Below are 18935 nucleotides of genomic sequence, written 5' to 3' on the forward strand. Positions count from 1 at the left end.
GTGAAAATTGATATGTGATGCCTAAGAGGAATTTTAAAAGCTATTGTGGTTCCATCTTCTTTCTTTTAACTCATTCCTAAATCGACAATATTCCAGGTAAGGACCTCCATGATAGCCTGCATCCTGCAGTGAACTATCGAAACTAACTTTCAAAGATCATGTCATGTGAGTGAGAAATAACCATTGGTTGTAAGGCTCTGAGGTTTCATAATTATTTGCTGCTGCAGAAGAATTTAGCCTGAATGCACTAACACAGCTGCCTAAACTACGCACCACTGCTGCTGAAGTGCAAAAGCACTCATAGACAATATGCCAAGGAATGAGCATGGCAATGTTCCAATAAAACTTTATTTACAAAAACAAGCAGCATCTGGATTTGACCCCCAGGATATAGCTGATCAACCTCTAAATATAAAGATACTTAAGTAGCTCAATCACTTGCTAAAAATTCTATAGGCAATTGCCTAAGATCACATCTTTGCTAATTTTACCCATCCAGTATTATTTCAGTAAGTGTGTGTTAAAGATGACAGAGAATGGGCTTTGTTTTGCTAGTTCTTAGAGCCCATTTATTTAAGACTTAAGTGGATGAAAAAGCACAGGATAACAGATTTAATATTTCTTGATGAATAGAAGAAAGAAAGACAACTAGAAAAGATATCTCTGTCTGCACAAAGCCTTCAAAAGCAATTGGGAAGACGTGGAGAAAGAATCAGAGAGAAGAGATAAAAGGGTGAATTAGAAAGAGATAAAAAGAAGAAAGGTGGAAATGTGAAGAGAAATAATCCAGAAACTGAGTGAAGCTCGAATTCCTGTCTGCAGCTCTTTCCAGCACCAAGACCAGAAAGCAAGCTTGTTCCTCTACTGCCACCTTCAGTTTCCTCAGCATCCTGGTTCCAGTTTTGTAGTTTGCACTGAGTTTAAGCTGCCCAAGTTGCAACTCCTGCAAGTGCTATTTCTACTTTTTTTTTCCTCAATCTCACTGGAATCCACATCAATTCAAGAATGGCAAGACCTGAGTAAATGATCTCGAATAGGGAAGAAGACAAGATCAAGGACTGAGGATAGATTCAGGACTGAGCATGGTTGTGTTTGCCTGTAACACCAACTACTCTGGAGGCAGAAACGGGGAGGGGGGGATTACAATTTAAGACCAGTCGGGGCAAGAAGTTAACAAGAGCCTATATCAAAAATACAAGCCAGGAGTTATGGCGTCTAACAGTAAACCTAGCTCATCAGGAGGCACAGGTAGGAGGATCACCACATAAGGCTGGCCCAGGAAAAAAACATGAGACACTATCAGAAAAATAGCTAAAGCAAAAGGGGCTAGAAATGTGGACCAAGTGGTAGAGTGTTTGCCTAGCAAGCACCAGGCTCTGACTTCAAAACCCCCAGCAAAGAAAGGACAAATAGTACAATGAAACCTGTTGAAATTGTTCTAAGAAGAGGGGAGACAAAGGAGAAAGAAGGGGTGAATCTAATTAAAATGCATTACAAGCACTTATGTAAATGTCACAATGAAAACTCCTGTACAACTATAACATGCTAATAATTATAATAATAATAGTAACAAGACTACCTTGGGGCAAGGATAGTGTTAGGAACCAGGAGACAGCAAGCAAAGGTAGGGGTTCTAGGAACAGAGATAGTTTGGGGACAAAGCATAATTCTGTCAGCTGTAGAGCTGAGTTTGCGTGCAACTGGACAACTCCACAAGAGTGAAGAAATCAATAGACAGACATTATTAATTATGATCAGGAGGTGGAGGTATGGAGGCAAGCAAAATTATGGACAAGGAAAAGCTCTGGCAGATCTAGAATGGAGAAGCCAAGTGTGACTGTCACCCCTGCATTTCGTCACACCTGGCTCTGATCTTTTCATATATAAGCCAGATCCACTATCATTGCTTAACAAGTATCTATTTAACAGTCTGTCTACTGAGTCTGATGTTCTACTGAGAGCATCGGAAGATGAAATGCTTTTGCTTCTGAAAATAATGCTGTGTATAAGTACAGAGGTATTACCAAGCTAAGTTACAAGAGAATTCGATAGAACAGCTTACATGAAGAAGTAGCCATCAGCACTCTGGGAGGTGGATGCAGGAGGATGCTGAGTTTGAGGCCAAGCCTGGGCTACATAGTGAGAGTCTGTCTCAAAACAAAGAACAAAGAACATAAGAAAAAAGAAATAGTTTTGTCTTCTCTGCTCCTAACCAAAGGGTACCAAACACACATGCAAATCTCTTCTTATTTAAATCTGAAATCATTCCTCCTAGGGATGCCAGCTGACCTACTCCATGAACTCAAGGTTGGATATGGGGCCCCTCCCTGCACTCTGCCCCAACACTGTATTGAACTGACTTATCCACCCTCTGCCTCCTGTGCCAGTCAGTGAATAGCTTTAGAGGAGAAACCTTTTCTTTCTCTTTCTCTCTTTCTCTCTCTCTCTCTCTCTCTCTCTCTCTCTCTCTCTCTCTCTCTCTCTCTCTCTCCTTCCTTCCTTCCTTCCTTTCTTTTTTCTTCCTTCTTCTTTCTTCCTTCTCACTCCCTCTCCCTCTCTTTTTATTTCTGGGAATTGAATGGGCTTTATGTATGTTACACAAGTGCTCTTCACTGAGATACATCCTCAGCCCTTGGTTTTTAAGATAAAGTCTTAGTTATGTAGCTCAGGCTGGCCTTGAACTCACTATGTAGTCCAGGCTGGCCCCACACTCATGATCCTTGTGTCTGTGCCTGCTGAGTGCTCAGATTACAGGTGTGTACCACCACACCTGGAAGAAACATTTCTTAATTGCCTTTGCCACATCACCTAGTAGACTCAAAGCGTTTTTAAATGAACCACTCACTCATGGTTTATGGGGTCAAAGAAATCACAGAAGCAATTCTGGGAATTCCACTAGTCAACAATTCTAGTGAGGACATCCTACATAGAAAAAGCAGAATAGTCCCACAGACTTTTGTGTTGCACTGAGCTGAGGGTCCCATAGACACTCCAGGAACTGTCAGAGGTGCCACCACAATGCAGGGATGGACATCTACTCCTTTGTCTTTGTTTTAGTCTGTTTTCTATTGCTATATAAGAATACCCAAGGCTAGATAATTTTTAAAGAAAAGAAGTTTACCTTTTGTAGTTGTAGAGTCTGGGAAGTTGAAGAATATGTTACTGCCCTCTGGTGAGGGCTTTTCTGCTGTGACATGGAAGGGCAAACCAGTTGTGTTAGCTTTTTCCTGATGTGACCAAATTCCTGAATAAACAACTTAAGGGAGGAGGAATTATTTTGTCTCACATTTTAAGAGGTTTCAGTTCATCATGGCAGGGAGGACGGAGCAGAGCAAAGCAACTTGCATCATGGCGGCCAGAAGCAGAGAGAGCATACCTGTGCCAGATGGCTTCTTCCTTCTTTCACTATTAATCCATCCAGGCCCCAGCCTACCAGATGGTGCAGGTTGTCCTCTCTTAGTTACTGTCTCATGCTTTAATCAGTTCTAGAAACAGCCTTCCAGACACACCCAGAGGTATGCTTTACTAATCTCCTAGGCACTTCTCAATCCAGCCAAGTTGACAACCAAGATTAATCAACATATGAACGTATGCAAGAGAAAAAAGTACAAGGGGCTCAGCTCACTTTATAACAACTTGTTCTGTGGTAGCTAACTCACACCTTCAATAACATTAACACACCCTGTGAGCTAAACACCTCCTGTTTCAATCTGGTTTTTGTTGCTTTAGCAGAATACCTGGGACTGGGTCATGGATAAAGAAAAGTGGTTTATTTGGGCTCGAAGTTCTGGAGACAGTAATATCAGCTCCACTTATGGTGAAGGTGTCCTACAGCTCCAATTCAGAATATAAAGCCACAGGTCAAGTGGTTGTATGCAGAAAAGAGAAAACATGAATGGTAGACTTACTTTGTGTCAACCACTCTCATGGTAACTAATCCAGTCCCATGACCAGGAAAACTCCCTCAAGAAAGGCATTAATCCTGGCTAGAGGCACAGGTCAAGCAGTAGAGCACCTGTCTAGCAAGTGCAAGAGCAAGGTCCCGAGTTCAAATCAAGTACCACAAAAAACAAAAAGGTATCAGACTTTTCATGAGCACCTCAACCCATGACCCACACACCTCTTCCTGCCTCCCCCCTCCTAAAACTGCTTCATTTGGGGATTTAAGCTTCCATGTGAGTTTTGGCTCTGTCAAGCTTGAAATTCCAGCTTTTCAGGAGGCAAGTTCAAAGCCAGCCCAAGCAAAGTTAGCAAGATCCTATTCCAAAAATAAAATACAAACAAAAGGACTGGGAGTGAGGCTTAAGTGATCAATCACTCGCCTAGCGTTCTTGAAGCCCTGAGTTCAATCCCTAGTATCACTCACACACACACACACACACACACACACACACACACAAAACAACAACAACAGCAAAAGCATGAGTTTTTGTGGGGACAAACCATATCCGAGCCATAACTTCCCATTAGGCCTCTCCTCCCCACACTGTTACATCAGGGATGGAGCTTCAATATGAGTTTTGGGGGCCCATTCATATCCTGCCAGTCTTCATACTCAAGTGTGGTTCCCTTGTGGGTCCATAACCATTCACAACAGTTGGGACCACAGGAAGAGCCATGTAGAGGGTGCTTGTGTTCCAGCTTGCTTCAAGGTTACAGTGACCTTGAAACAGATTCCTGGTATTCTCTGATAACTAAAGAATACTTACTGCTGTTTTCTCCTTATACCTTGATATCCCCTAGCCATTGAAAAACATCTTAGAATATCTTCCTGATACACCCAGATATTTGAATTATTTTGTCAATTCTGATTCCTTTTTTTTCTGAAAAAGAACCCTAGGCTTCAAAAAAATATCTGTAGTAAACTTTTAAGAGAGGTGTGCCTGGGTAAAGGGCATTTCATAGAATATTCTCACTTTATCTCTCTCCCAAATCAACAGATATGAACTGCTGTCTTAATGCATTCTCTTGCACAGTTAGCCAAGCCTGCAGAAGTTGGCAAGTTCATGCTCTACATTGGTACAAATAATAGAATACTATTTCCTAAGGAGCCAAATGGACATCCATATATGTGAAAGTATAGCTACACCTACTGGGTCTCCTCTTGATTTACAAATACCCATTAAAAATGATAAAAACAGAGTTGTATAAAAGGAGAGAACGCTAGCACTCCCTTTGACAAGGATTGAGAGGCCCTTGGACCTGATGACGCGCATATAGTTAAGGCACTGCCATCTATTTTGTGGCTTCTAACCATCGTTTTAAAATTATAGAGAATGAGAAATATTGGAACAACCACCTCTATATGAATAATAATGCACTGTACAGAAAGCTGTTGAATATTAGGGGAGCATGGTGATAGAGAAAGAGTAGGTAATAGGGGATTAATTTGATTAAAGCATGATATATACGGAGCTGAAGTACCAAGATGAAACTTCTTTGGACTATCCATCTACACTTAATTTAAAAACAAATAAAGGATAGAGGAAAAAGATAAAGCTTTTCCAGGGGAGGATACAAGTGGAAGGGGGTGGGTACAGGTAACAGGGAGTGAGAGTGAATATGGTGGATGAATCTTATCTCCATATGTGAAAATAGAAGAATGAAACTTGTTGAAATTGTTCTAAGAAGGGAGGAGGGGGGAAAAGGGAGATCGACGAAGGGTCTAAATCCAACTAAGATATATTTTAAGCACATATGTAAATGTCACAATATATCCCCTGTACAATTATTATGTGCATGAAGCTGCATGAGAAGTTCCTGTAGAATGAGGGGCTAGTTATTTTCAATGCGTAGAAGCTTGTGACAGCATTGTCAAAAACTCCAGCACCACTGCATCTCTTTTTTTGTTTTGTTTTAAGGACACATTTTTTTCCATGGGGAAGAAACACACACCATGGATTGTCATTTTCCTACTTCAAACATCAGTTTATCTTTTGACCAAGAGAGAGAAATAGGTCAGTAGTCAGTGCTGAAATCTAGCATGCATCATGTGCTCTTGTACAGATGGGAGACATTTATTGAGCACCTGCTCAACAAATAAGTATGTTCAGTCAAGAACAGGTTATTTTCCCAAAAATACAGTTTAATGCAGGCAAAAGCACAACACCAATTTTAATGCATATAAATGATAGGTTTATATAGTAAACCTATGTACATTGCACTCAGTGATTGTTTGGCTCTATTACTGTTTAAATTATTTTCTTTCTAACTTGAGACTTTTACTTGGATAGCTAAGCTTGCAAAGGCAAGCAAATGCACCTTCATTTCTGGCAGTCAGGAAGTTGGGAAAATCTGAAAACATTCCTGCTATAAATGTCAGGGCTGGGTCTGTGGCTCAATTGTTAAAGCACCTGCTTAGTAAGCACAAGCCCAGCGTTCAAATCCCAGTGCCACTAAAAAGAACAACAAGAAAACTAAATTTAATAAGATATGAGAAATCTACAGTGGCCAAAGATGACAAACAAGATTAAATCTGAAAGACAGTAATAAGCAGAGAATGCTGGACAACTCTGTGGGGTTTTGTCAGTCTGTGCAAACACAGGGCTAGGTCTTCATGACAACCTAAGTAACAGATGAGGCCTGGGGACTCTGACCAGAGGGAAATGGAGCAGAAGTTCCTGAATTGAGAAAGGCACCCTAAGGATTTACCCCTCAATAAAGGGTATACTGAAAAGACAAATACCATCCTAAAAACAGAGAAAACAAGGAACTCTCTATTTTGGCCTAAGGTCCAAGTGGAACAATAATTAATCTTTGCAATAAATTTATAAGCATAAACTGGTCAATTGTCTGGAGATTTCTAAGCCAAAAAAACTACTAAAAACAAAAAGTTCTGTCAAACTGGCGATATCCTTGGTAGATGGAAATTAAAATCTGTTTGGGAGGTTGAACACAATTCCCAGAAAGCCCTACATGAGTTCACAATTCAAAATTCATCATAAACAAGGAAACTACAGTGAATATCAATCTATTCAACACACAGTGAAAGAACTAAAATAACAGAATTATCAGAGATAACAAATATGCACTTTAAGATTTATTTTTAACCAGGCATGGTGACTCAAGCCTCTAATCATAGCTACTCAGGAAGTAAAGATTGGGAGGATCACAATTTGAGATCTGCCCCAGCAAAAAATTCAATAGACCCCCATCTCAACCAATAAAAAGCTAAACATGGTAGCACAAGCCTGTCACCCCAGCTGTGTGGAAGCGTGAATAGGAGAATCACAGTCCAGGCTGATCCAGGCATAAATAAACAGAAGATCCTAACTCAAAAATAACCAAAGCAAAAAGGGCTTCGGGCATGGCTCAAGTGGTAGAGCACCTGCCTAGCAAACACAAGGCCCAAAAATCAAAACCCAGGGCTGCCAAAAGTTAAAAGGTTTGCTTTCATTGACTATGTTAGTTACACATATTTGTGGGGAGCAATACGATGTTTTGATACATGTTTACAGGGTAATTAACACAGCTATAATTTTCAACATTTATCATTTCTTTGGGATAAGAACAATTGAAATCCTGTCTTCTGGATATTTTTTAATATATGATACATTATTATTACGATTATTATGTGCAATTAGACTATGGAACTTGCTCTTCCTATCTACCTGTAATGTGACATCCATTGACCAATCTCTCTCCATCCCCTCACTTCCTTACCCTCCCCAGGTTTTCATATTTTATCATACCCTCTGATAGCTACCATTCTACTTTCAATTTCTATAGATCAGGTTTTTTGGATTTCACATATGAATGAGCTCAAGTAGTACTGGCCTGTGTCTGCTCTATATTTTTTACATAGTGTACTCCAGGCTTATCCATGTTACTGCAAATGATAGAACCCACTCATTTTTATGGCAAACAGTACATTGTGTATATAATCTTTATATCCATTAGAAAAAAAAACGGCATGCTTCACAAATTTGCACATCATTTTTGCCCAAGAACCATACCATTCTTCTTTTTATCATTTCAGTTTTAGTGTATGAGTTACAGAACTGAGCATAAGAAATAGGTATTTTAAATAATTAAAGATAAAAGAAAAATTGAATATGTAAAAAATGACCTTACAGAAAACAAGGGAGATTTGAAAAAGAAAAAGTGGAACTTAAATATATGAAAAGTATAGTCACTGAAACTGAAAATTAAAAAATGCTAAAAGGCCTATGAGACATAGCTGAAAAAAGAATTAGAAAGAGAAAAAGTTAAATCTGAAAAAATCACACAGAAGTCAAAACAGAGATGTAAAAAATATGAAAGCTTAAAAAAAAACATGGAAAATAGAATGAGAAATATGATTCTAATACAAATTCCAGAAAAACAGAAAGAATTCCGGAGAGAAAATGTCCAGAGATTGTATCTTAAGTTTTCACAGAATTGATAATAAACTGACTCTAGTTTTAAGAATGAAAACAAATCCAAACAAGAGTAACAAACACCCATTTCCAAACAGTAAGTTGCATTTCATAAGTTATGCTAGAAAACTGGTTATTTAAATGGAAAAGTAGAATAAAATAATATCTCTATCCCACACAATTTACAATAATCAAGTGCAATAGGATAAAAGTAAAATAGAGGGGAGGAAAACCTTTAACACATAAAGAAAAAAAATGAGAAGCCAACATGAGTGACTCACGCCTGTAATCTTAGCTACTGGAGGAGCTGAAGTCAGGAGGATCGCACTTCAAGGCCCGATCTCCAAATAACCAGAGCGAAACTGGACTGGAGGAGTGGCTCAAGCAATAGCTTGAGCCTGAGTTCAAAGCCAGTGCAAAGTCCTGAGTTCAAAAGCCAGCCCCACCAACTAAATAAATAAAAGACAAGGCAAAGACTTGGAGAAAAAGATTAGCAATCAGGTATGAAAAGAATTCCTAAAAGTCATTAAGAATATAAACAGCCTAAGGAAAAAAAAAATTGGTGGTACTGGGGCTTTGAACTCAGGGTCTCGCACTTGCTAAGCAGATACTCTACACCCCTACTCGCTAAGAAATTATTTTTAAAGATATACTTCTCATAACAAGAAACCTGAATGGTTACCAGACACATAAAAAAATGCTCAACCTCAGTAGCAACCAGGAAGATTCCTCCTGAAACAATAAAATATTCCGTTTCACCCTCATCAGATTGGCAAAAACGAAAAGTTGCAGTGAGGCTAAGCTAGCGAGGACCAGTGACAATATGGAGCTGCAGGACTCGTGTCGGGGGAGACTAAAGCCGGCCCAGTAACCTCACAGAACATCAGGCTGTGTCCAGGCTTGGGAAGGAGGAGTGGAGTTTAGAGTCCAGAAATTCCACTCCTGCACAGATATTCCTGAAAGTATTCTTGCAGAAGGAAACGTGAAGAAAAGAAAAAACACATTGCTAAACAACAAAAAAGTACTTTGAAATTTTGGGGGAAGAGAATGTATATAGTATGATACAATCTATATAAAAAGTAAACCATGTCAAAAACACCATAGAATCTAGGGTACATGTATATGGTAATAGTATAGGAACTTTTACTTAAAAGCAGGGACCGGGGACAGTGGAATGTGACACATGTCACAGGGCCTCATTTTATGAACCGTCTTAAATTTTAGTATCCCCATTCAAGTTCTTTGAGGGAGTTTAGCCACAGGAAGCTAGGGAAAATATACTACTTGCATTAAGAAAAAATTTTTTTCTGGTGGTCCTGGGGGTGAACTCAGGGGCCCACACACGCTTTCTAGACAGGAACTCTACCACTTGAGCCACTCACCAGTCCCTGTTTTGTATTGGGTTTTTTGAGATAGGGTCTCCTGAACTATTTCCCGGGGGTGGCTTCAAACCACAATACTCTAGATCTCTGCCTCCTGAGTAGCTAGGATTACAGGTGTGAGCCACCTGCACCCAGCCTAAGAAAAATTGTTTTATGCATTTGGATGACTTAAATCTTCCAGGTCCCCAAACCACAATGGCAAAATAGAAATGGAACAATTTAAACTAAGTTTCTCAAGAGTTTCTTTCTACACAGGCTCCTCTCACAGACAAGAAGAATACATTTTACTTAACGTATTTATCGAACACATTGGGCAAATTGCTTATGTATAGAGGGATCTCCACCATTCATCTTAGAAAGCATTTGAGATGCCTGAATCCATATTGTGAATATAATAAAGTTGGGGCCTTAAAGCGAGATATGAGTGTGAAGCAACCCTTACCCACAAGAGGGTCCCAAATAACTTAAGAAAGTTCAACGCGAACATGACAAGCTCTGTCCTCCCGATGCAGAACACTGCCTCTAGCAATGTCCAGGTCACAAATCCCACTAAGGCTGACATTACACCCATGAGCTCTGTTATTCTTGTCATAGAGTTTCTTCAGTCATTAATGGAATCAGCATTAACCTTTCATGCTGGTCATTTTGTGATTCCTAAAATACATTTTTAAAAGTGTGTCTTGCAATTTCACAGTCCTGTATTAGTGATTTTCTTTGCATGGCTTGGCTGTACAGTTGCTAAGCAATGTACTAATAAACTTCATGAAATAATGACGCCAGAGGCCTAGAAAATGTTATGATTGTGTCTAGAAAATGACCCCTGATCAAAGTCTTACTGAGTAGTTACTACACCAGCAATCGTCGATGGCAGACTGGGGCCACACAGCACTTGTCTGCAGTCTTTCCTTGGTCAGACTGGTCCTGCAGAGCTCAAATTTTTAAAAAACCCTTCACTTCCATGAAGTTTTATAAGGGGTGGGGGTTGCTGAACAGAATTGCACTCTGGGAGCCTCTAGAAAGAATAAAGCTTGCTTCAAGTCAAGTGGAAAGGCAGGAGTTAGACTAGAGAGAATGAACCCAGGATAAAGTCATCTGTAATAGGGAGCTTCAGGGTCACTGGATCAAATCTCTTTGAAATTGTTTTTGAGTCAAATTGTTTAAGTGATGGGCACATAGCAATGCATTAGGCGACCTCAAGTCTGTGAACTTCTTCATGACTGGGGTCACATCAACCAAACATGGCATCGGAGCCTGAAGTGGCTTCAGAGGGTCACTCAACACCTTCCTTTTAAAAAGGAGAGACTGGCTGGCACCAGTGGCTCATGCCTGTAATCCTAGCTACTCAGGAGGCAGAGATCAGGAGGATCGAGGTTTTAGGCCAGCTCAGGCAAATAACTCATGAGACCTATCTCAAAAAGTATCCAACACCAACACAGGGCCAGTAGAATGGCTCAAGTGGTAGAGTGTCTGCCTAGCAAGTGTGAGGCCCTGAGTTCAAACTCCAGTACCACCAAAACAATGAAGGAAGAAAGGAAGGAACAAGGAAGGAGGGAGGGAGAGAGGGAGGGAGGAGGGAGGAAGGGAGGGAGGGAGGAAGGAATAAGGGACTGAAACCCCAGAAGGCCAGATGCTGATGACAGTGCAGGTTCTTCCCAGTTCCTCATTCTTCTTCCACCATATTCACCCAAACATGGTGCTGTGATTCCTTTGGAATGTTCCTTTCACATTCTGCCATCCTGCAGTGGACAAATGACAGACACTCAACTGCAAAAACAGTGACCATGGCAGCATTTCTAAATGTGCATCTGGAGGAGGCACTGTGGGTCTTTGATTAGAGAGACTGGTTAAAAAACGTACCTGTCCACACATGTTTAAAGAGGGAAGTGGTGCGCTTTCCTCCCCTTCTGAGATAAGAATTGGTGTGGAAAAGAACTAGAGTCCTTTTTACCTGTGGGTGGACCCTGAGTCTTGAGTGGAAGAAAGTAATATCCTTTCAAGGCTGCACACACCAGGCCTCCTGTTCAGAGGCCACAACAAACCAAGGGCAAAGTGTAGGCTTGTCCTCATGTTGCCCTGGCCACACCCTGGGAACACTGTCTCCCCAAGATGGCCCCACTGAGCAAACAGGGCTGATCTCAGTCACAGTGTGTCCCCCAGACAGTTCCTCTGCCCTAGCACCATCAAATCTGACAGTTTTGCCAAACTCACCCCATTCCAATCCTCTCCGTGTTTGTCTTACTCTTTGCTGACAGTTTCAAGGGAAAGGGCTTATTTCATTTTCTTTCTAGTGATAAAAATACTACTTGAACTCTGGGCTCACTGTATGGCTGGTGTTGTTCTAAGGTGTTATGCTATTAATCTTTACTTCCTCTAACAACTCTGCATGGTGGGTACTCTGCTATGCCCATTTTATAGCTAAGGAAACTGAGACCCAAATGGTAATTGATAATATATGCAAACACATAGTTAGTTAGTTAGTTAGTTAGTTAGTTATGCACTGGAACCCATGCATCCATGGGTTCCAATTATGGATCAAAAATATTCATAAAAGAAAAATTTCACTGTACTAAATTTCAATTGTACTGCATGACCTAAGGATTTTGTTCTTGTCACAGTTGCCTAAGCGTTACAGCATAACGACTACTGACATAGCATATGCATTGTTTTAGGCGTTCTAAATAATCTAGAAAGTGTGCAGGAAGATGCTCACTGGTCATTTGCGAACACTGCACCATTTTATATAAGGGGCGGGAGCTGCTGCTGACTCTCCCATCCATAGGTGTTCCCAGCACCCATCCCCTGCAGGCAGCAAAGGACTATACTAGTTACCGCATACCCTACTTGATTCTAGAAAGAATTTGAGCCACACTAGGTTCATGTTTAATATGCTAGTCGCTCTGTTGGCACTACCTGTTAAATATTTGGGAGTTCAACTAAGAATCTTTTTAGTTACGCTCCAGAAAAATAATCCTATAATCATTTACAAGTTATCTCCACTTAACTCCAAAATCAAAAGAAAACAATGGATTCAGAGCAGAAATGAAATATTTTAATTACCTTTCATATCAATGGACTGGCTCACGTGAATCAATAACAACATTTCATTTATTTTGGATGACTCTTTAAACAATTCAAACCTTTAAATCAATTATAGGAGTTGATTTCTCTAATATTCAATGTGTTAAGAATGAACTTTAAACTGAGGACCTCTCAATATCACACACAAAAAAAAAAAAAAAAAAAAGCCGGGCACCAGTGGCTCACACCTGTAATCCTAACTCCTTGGGAGGCAGAGATCAGAAGGATTACAGTTCAAGGCCAGCCCAGGCAAATAGTTTGCAAGTACTTGCTCAAAAATACCCAACACAAAAAGGGCTGGCAGAGTGGTTCAAGCAGTAGAGGGCCTGCTTAGCAAGTGTGAGGCCCTGAGTTCAAACCCTAATCATCAGATCTAAAGCCCAAGCTAAACCTGGAAGCCAGGCAAGCCACGCCTCTGCCACTCCAAGTATCACATGCACACAAGTGACAGAGAAATAGCCCAAGCCAGCTTGATAAATGATAGCAAAACCGGTTCTTATGTAAGAGGCAACACATACCTCACCCACTTACATAATGAGAAATACTTGGCAGAAGGGCCTGACAAGACTGGAATACCCTGCTTGCTTGTAGGTGTTCCAACCCAAGCACCATGGGGAAAAAAAAAATCAGAAGACAACAATTTGTTCTATTCAAAAATCTAGGCGCAAACTTTCAATGGACTGTGTCTGAATAAGCAACCCACCAGTTTGCATGAATGCCTGTATCAGGGCAAACCTTAATCCTCAAAAAGTTATTGACTTTTTCCTTTTAAAGCCAATCAGTCCTGGGGCTGGGGATGTAGCCCAGTAGCAGAGCACTTCCCAGCACATGCAAGGCCTGGGGTTCCATCCCCACCCAGCACTAAAAAAAAAAAAAAAAGCCTCTCCTTCCTTGCCCTTGAAGTTGAGGGACCTATACTCCCAACCTACATACTAAAGGGTTTCTTTGGGAACAGCAAAGGCAACAGGTATGTTCTGAGAGTTCATCCCACTTGGTCCTTTTGTGATATGTGACACTGCCTCTCTTCCCTTCTCCTCCCCTCATCCTCAGATGTAATAGAGTTTTGAAACTAACCAGGGTTCAGTTTGGGGTCCCAGATAATTACAGGCTGTTACAATTATGCTTGCAAAGTTCACCCCTGATCCATATAAATGACATTATTCTCTACCCTCCAGGAGAGGAGTGTGGATTCAGTGCCAGCCAGTTAGTAAGTCACTGTTTCCCTCCTCTCTGCTGCCCTGTTCTTGCTCTTACATACTGGTCGCTTTCCTTCAACATACCTCTGCCTGGACATCCAGCTGAATTTGTACAAGACCCAACTAACAAACCTTCCCACTTCCTGCCTCTCCTCTTCAGTAGCTGAGTTGGAGTGAACGGCAACAGCCCTCTTCCCATCACATGGGCCAGGATTCCAAAGATCATGAAATTAAATGGGGATGTAGAACCTAAGGATTAGGACTGGAGCATTCAGGAGGATCCTTGGTCTGTGTCTGTAAGCCACAGCGTCCAGGCAAGCTCTATGCAGAGCTTCCCTAAGTGTTTAAGCTAGTGGTTCTCAGAGTAGTCTCCAGGCCAGAAGGATCCGTGCCACATAAGACCTTATTAGACAGGTGAATTCTTGGCTCCTCCCGAGACCTAGGGAATCAGAAGCTCAAGATGGATCTAGCGTTTTCCAGGCAATTCTGATTCTTGGTAACATTGAAGATTCAACTGGATCTAAGAAGACATATTTAAATACTATTGTGAATGAATATGTGTGATTTAGTCCAGTTAATATAAAAATGTATCAAATGGAAATTATCTTGGTCTATATTTTTCTGTTATAAAAAGTTCAGACATGCTGAACTGGTGGTGTGGCTCAAGCAGTAGAGTGCCTGCTTTGCAAGCATGAAGCTCTGAATTCAAACCCCAGTCCCACAAAAAAATAAAAAAGAAAGAAAAGTTCAGACACAGGGGAAAGAAGGATAAAGAAGAATGGTAGAGGGGGCGAATTCAAGTATGATATATTTGATACACTGTAAGAACTTTTATAAATGCCACAATGCACCCCCAACCCAGCACAACAATAAAAATGTTTTTCAGTTCAGACATAATCTTGGTATTAGGAAAAGTAAAAATATCTGCTTCATATCTATAAATTAAAAATATTTAGAAAAGACTGAAGAAGAAGCTGTCCTAACCGTGAAAAGTATATTTTTAAGAAACAAAAGAATTTACATAATAGATTTCCACTTGAGTCTTTTATACAACCATGGAAAACTACCCTAACTTTAAGAATGGGATGTTTGTGTTTATTTTTACATTAATTTAGAATATTTCCCGAAAGCTAAGTAGCATGAAATTCAAATAATTGGTGTTGTTTCAGAGAACAGGATATGCAGAGGGAAAATGTAACTAAACTTTACTACGTGAATTGCTGCTTTGAACCATACTTGGTTAACCGTGGGTGTATACGATGTCTTTTGAGACAGAAACTCTCAGATCTACTAGTAAAACTAAGAAGCATTGCCCAAATAGGTTTAAATTAGAGAGGTCCCAATTCCTTCACAAGCTAGTGGGCCATACAACCAAAGACAACACCTCATCACTGAAGGTCAGGTGGAAATATGGGGAGGGGCACGAACTGCAGAAATAACCCCCACTCTACAAAACTGAGGAGTGACAGTCAACACTGGAGAGTTTCATAGCAATGGAATAAAATAGTTGGCCACCTCTTGTTTATGAAGGCTTGTTGTTTTCAAAGGATTATTGTCTACATAGAAAACAAGCACTTCAAGAAGAGCTTGCCTTCTGAAGGTCATCTGGGAAAGTCATCGCCACACCTAGAATTATAAAATGCCAGTCAGTTAGGTAGCACTGATGCTGAAGATGTGCCAAATGCCTGCTCTGCTTACTTGATTTCTCTTACTACTGAATTTCAATTATACTTAACACATTGGTCAGCTTGGCTATGTTAGTTATCATGCCCTACAGATTGTTAAATATACTGTAAATTACCCCCTGTAAATATCTTAGAAAGCTAGTTATTTGCTGATTGATAGTATATATAATAAGGACTTGTGGGAAACATTTCTGATTTCCTAAAATTTGGTCCAATTTTTTTTGTTCAGTGCTGGGGATCAAACCCAGGTTCTTGCGCATGCTAGATAAGTGATCTACCATTGATCTACATACATCCCCAGCCTATGGTCCAATAATATCTTTTGCAGAAGTAGCTTTACTTTCTTACTTAAAAGCATAGACAAATGAGCCAAGCACCAGTGGCTTATGCCTGTAATTCTAGCTACTCAGGAGGCAGAGATTTAGAGTATCATGGTTCGAAGCCAGCCTGGGCAAATAGTTCATGAGACCCTATCTCAAAAATACCCAACACAAAAAAAGGCTGGTGGAGTGACTCAAGTGGTAAGAGCATCTGCTAACAAGAGTAAGGCCCTGAGTTCAAACCCCACATAGAAATATTCAATGATAAACAATCATTATAGAGATCAATATTAATCACATAAATAGCCAAATATATATATATAGCATTTTTGTGTGTCAAGTAATCCCTGAATGTTCAATGTGAGCAGAAGAAAGACAAATAATTGCAGATGGATTGACAAAAGAGTATCAGCTACAGGTCACTCAACAATATGACATACACAGGACAAGATCTTCAGACATAGACATAGTAGTTATTTTATGGATCATGGAAAAAAGTAGTAAAATATTATTCTGTAAAAAAAAAATACAGGATAACATAGGTCATAACTGCTTTCTTATGCACTCACTGAATTTTTCTGTGACTGACAGATTAGGATGCAAGAAAAAATTTTGAAGCTGTGCCTTCTCTCAAGAGATAAGCTTTCCTGGGTTCTGGTGGCTCACGTCTATAATCCTACCTACTCAGGAGGCAGAGATTAGGAGAATCGAGGTTTGAAGCCAGCCTAAGCAAATAGTTTGTGAGACCCTAGCTCGAAAAAGATCCATCGCAAAAAAGGGCTAGTGGATTGGCTCAAGGGTGTAAGCCCTGATTTCAAACCCCAGTACCAAAAGAAACAAAAAAATTTAGGCTGGGGTGTAGCTCATTGGTAAAATGTTTGTTGAACATCCAGTAGACCCTTCATTTAATTTCCAACACCACAAAAAAGAAAAAAGAAGCAAAAGCCAGGCACTGGTGGTTCATGCCTACAGTCCTAGTTACTTGGGAGGCTGAGATCAGGAGGATTGCAATTTGAGACCAACTCAGGCAAACAGTTTGTGAGAGTCCATCTCTAAAATAACCAGAGCAAAAATGGTCTGGAGATGTGGCTCAGGTGGTGGAGCAACTGTTGTGCGTCTGAGTTTGAGCCCCAGTCCCACCAAAAAAAAGAGAGAGAGAGAGAGAGAGAAGAAATTAATTTCAGGATTTTTTTTTGGAATAATGCATTCTAAGATAAATCTTTTTATTTCTTTCCAAAGTTTACCAGTTAATTATTTAGTTCCCCCTTGAACAAGTGCATACCAATTTTCTTCCCTACTCTTCATTAAGATTGGTATGGGTGGTTCCAGGTTTGTAATAAGAATCACTCAGAGGACATAGTTGATTTTGCTATGAGTCTCAGGAGAGGAACTAAATAAGTGATCAGGGAACCTCATTTCCTCGCTCAGTTAGTCCCTTTCCTATAGTCACATGTCACTTAGACAAGTCATCTAGTTCTTTGTAAAAATGAAACTAACAGTCTAAGAACCAGGCTTCTAAACAAATATAAATGTGTCTGCCACCAATACAAATGTGCCTTGAAGGAAAACACTCAACATTAGGGGCTGTTTTCCTTGTTCTTTTGGAGGGCTTTCTCTCATAGTCAGACCCAGTGCAATTAGCAAAAATGAAAAGGCGACCTCGAAGCAAATGAGTTTAGAGATGAAAACAGAAGTGATTGCTAAGATAACTTCATCCCTGCAGGCTCATGAGAGCAAAAGGGCTGGTAGATACCAGGGATGTACTTCATTGTCTTGATTTTCAACAAAAAATACAGACAGGGACAGAGATGAGCTGGCCAGCAACATATAGTGCTATCCCTGGATTTGATACATTAATATGCATGGGGGGGTGTCTTAAACTAGAAAGAGAGAGATTGAGGGGGAAGAGGGGGAGGGAAGGAAGGAAGGAAGGAAGAAAAGAAGGAAGGAAGGAAGAAAAAGATGCCCTAAGAGCCAACTTCCATTGCAAAATCAAGATGCGTTTTTTTTTTATTTGGTTTTTTTTGGTTTTTTTTTTTCGGTACTGGAGCTTGAACCCAGGGCCTACACCTTGAACCACTCCACCAGCCCTTTTTTTGTATGTTAAGTATTTTCAAGATAGGGTCTCTCAAACTATTTTCCCGGGCTGGCTTTGAACTGTGATCCTCCTGATCTCTGCCTCCTGAGTAGGTAGGATTACAGGTGTGAGCAGCCAGCACCTGGCAAGATGCCTTCTTACAGGAAGACAGCCCAAACAAGATTTTTTCAGACAGCAGGGGCTCAGTCTGCATCAGTATAGAGCAGTACATTGCCCCTCGGCGTCCTTGGGATTGGTTCCAGGATCCTCCTATGCTTACCAAGAGCTGCAGATGCTCGAGTCTCTTACCTAAAACGGCAGTGTTTGCACAGAGCCCGCACCCCTCCTGCTGTGTACTTACAATCTCAAGATTACCTCCAATGCCTAAGACAATGTAAGTGCTATGTAAAGAGCTGTTAAACTGTGTTGTGTAGGGAATGGTGGCAAAACAATCTCTGTATGTGGTCAGTACAGATGCCATTTTTAAAAATATTTTCCATCTGTGGATGCTCGAGCCTGTGGATGCAGAGCCAGCAGCAGATACAGGGAGCTGTCTATACAGGACAATGAATGCTGTGCTTAGAATTCTCTTACATTTTTTCTAATTCTAAGATTTCTTCTCTGCTGTATTCTCATTGACTGACTCTTCTCACATCATGAGAGCGTATTATTTCTAAGGAACCCCTCACCTGTCCTCATACTGGTGGAAGAACCAACCCCCACATCGCCACCATTGTCCACGGTTGCACTCTGATAACACTCCCACCTTACTACCAGCTTACTCCCACATGGTGGGCTGGTGAAGTGGCTCAAGTGATAGAGTGACTGCCTAGCAAGCAT

At 40.6% G+C, this 18935-nt stretch overlaps 1 long non-coding RNA gene and 2 other non-coding genes across 3 annotated transcripts in view; 1 reads left to right on the forward strand and 2 right to left on the reverse strand.

Moving 5' to 3' along the window:
• Positions 1-9001, reverse strand: part of LOC141417300 (uncharacterized) — a 155529-nt gene extending 146528 nt beyond the window's left edge. Inside the window, exon 1 of the long non-coding RNA XR_012441822.1 lies at positions 8639-9001. This is a non-coding gene — a long non-coding RNA (uncharacterized lncRNA). The remainder of the gene's footprint in view (positions 1-8638) is intronic.
• On the forward strand, positions 5141-5265 carry LOC141417772 (U6atac minor spliceosomal RNA). Its single transcript, XR_012442402.1, has one exon. It is a non-coding gene; the product is annotated as a U6atac minor spliceosomal RNA (small nuclear RNA).
• LOC141417668 (U6 spliceosomal RNA) lies at positions 7902-8003 on the reverse strand. Its single transcript, XR_012442317.1, has one exon. It is a non-coding gene; the product is annotated as a U6 spliceosomal RNA (small nuclear RNA).
• Positions 9002-18935: the final 9934 nt, after the last annotated feature.

The sequence above is a fragment of the Castor canadensis genome, chromosome 15 (genome assembly GCF_047511655.1).
Source record: "Castor canadensis chromosome 15, mCasCan1.hap1v2, whole genome shotgun sequence".
Taxonomy (NCBI): domain Eukaryota; kingdom Metazoa; phylum Chordata; class Mammalia; order Rodentia; family Castoridae; genus Castor; species Castor canadensis.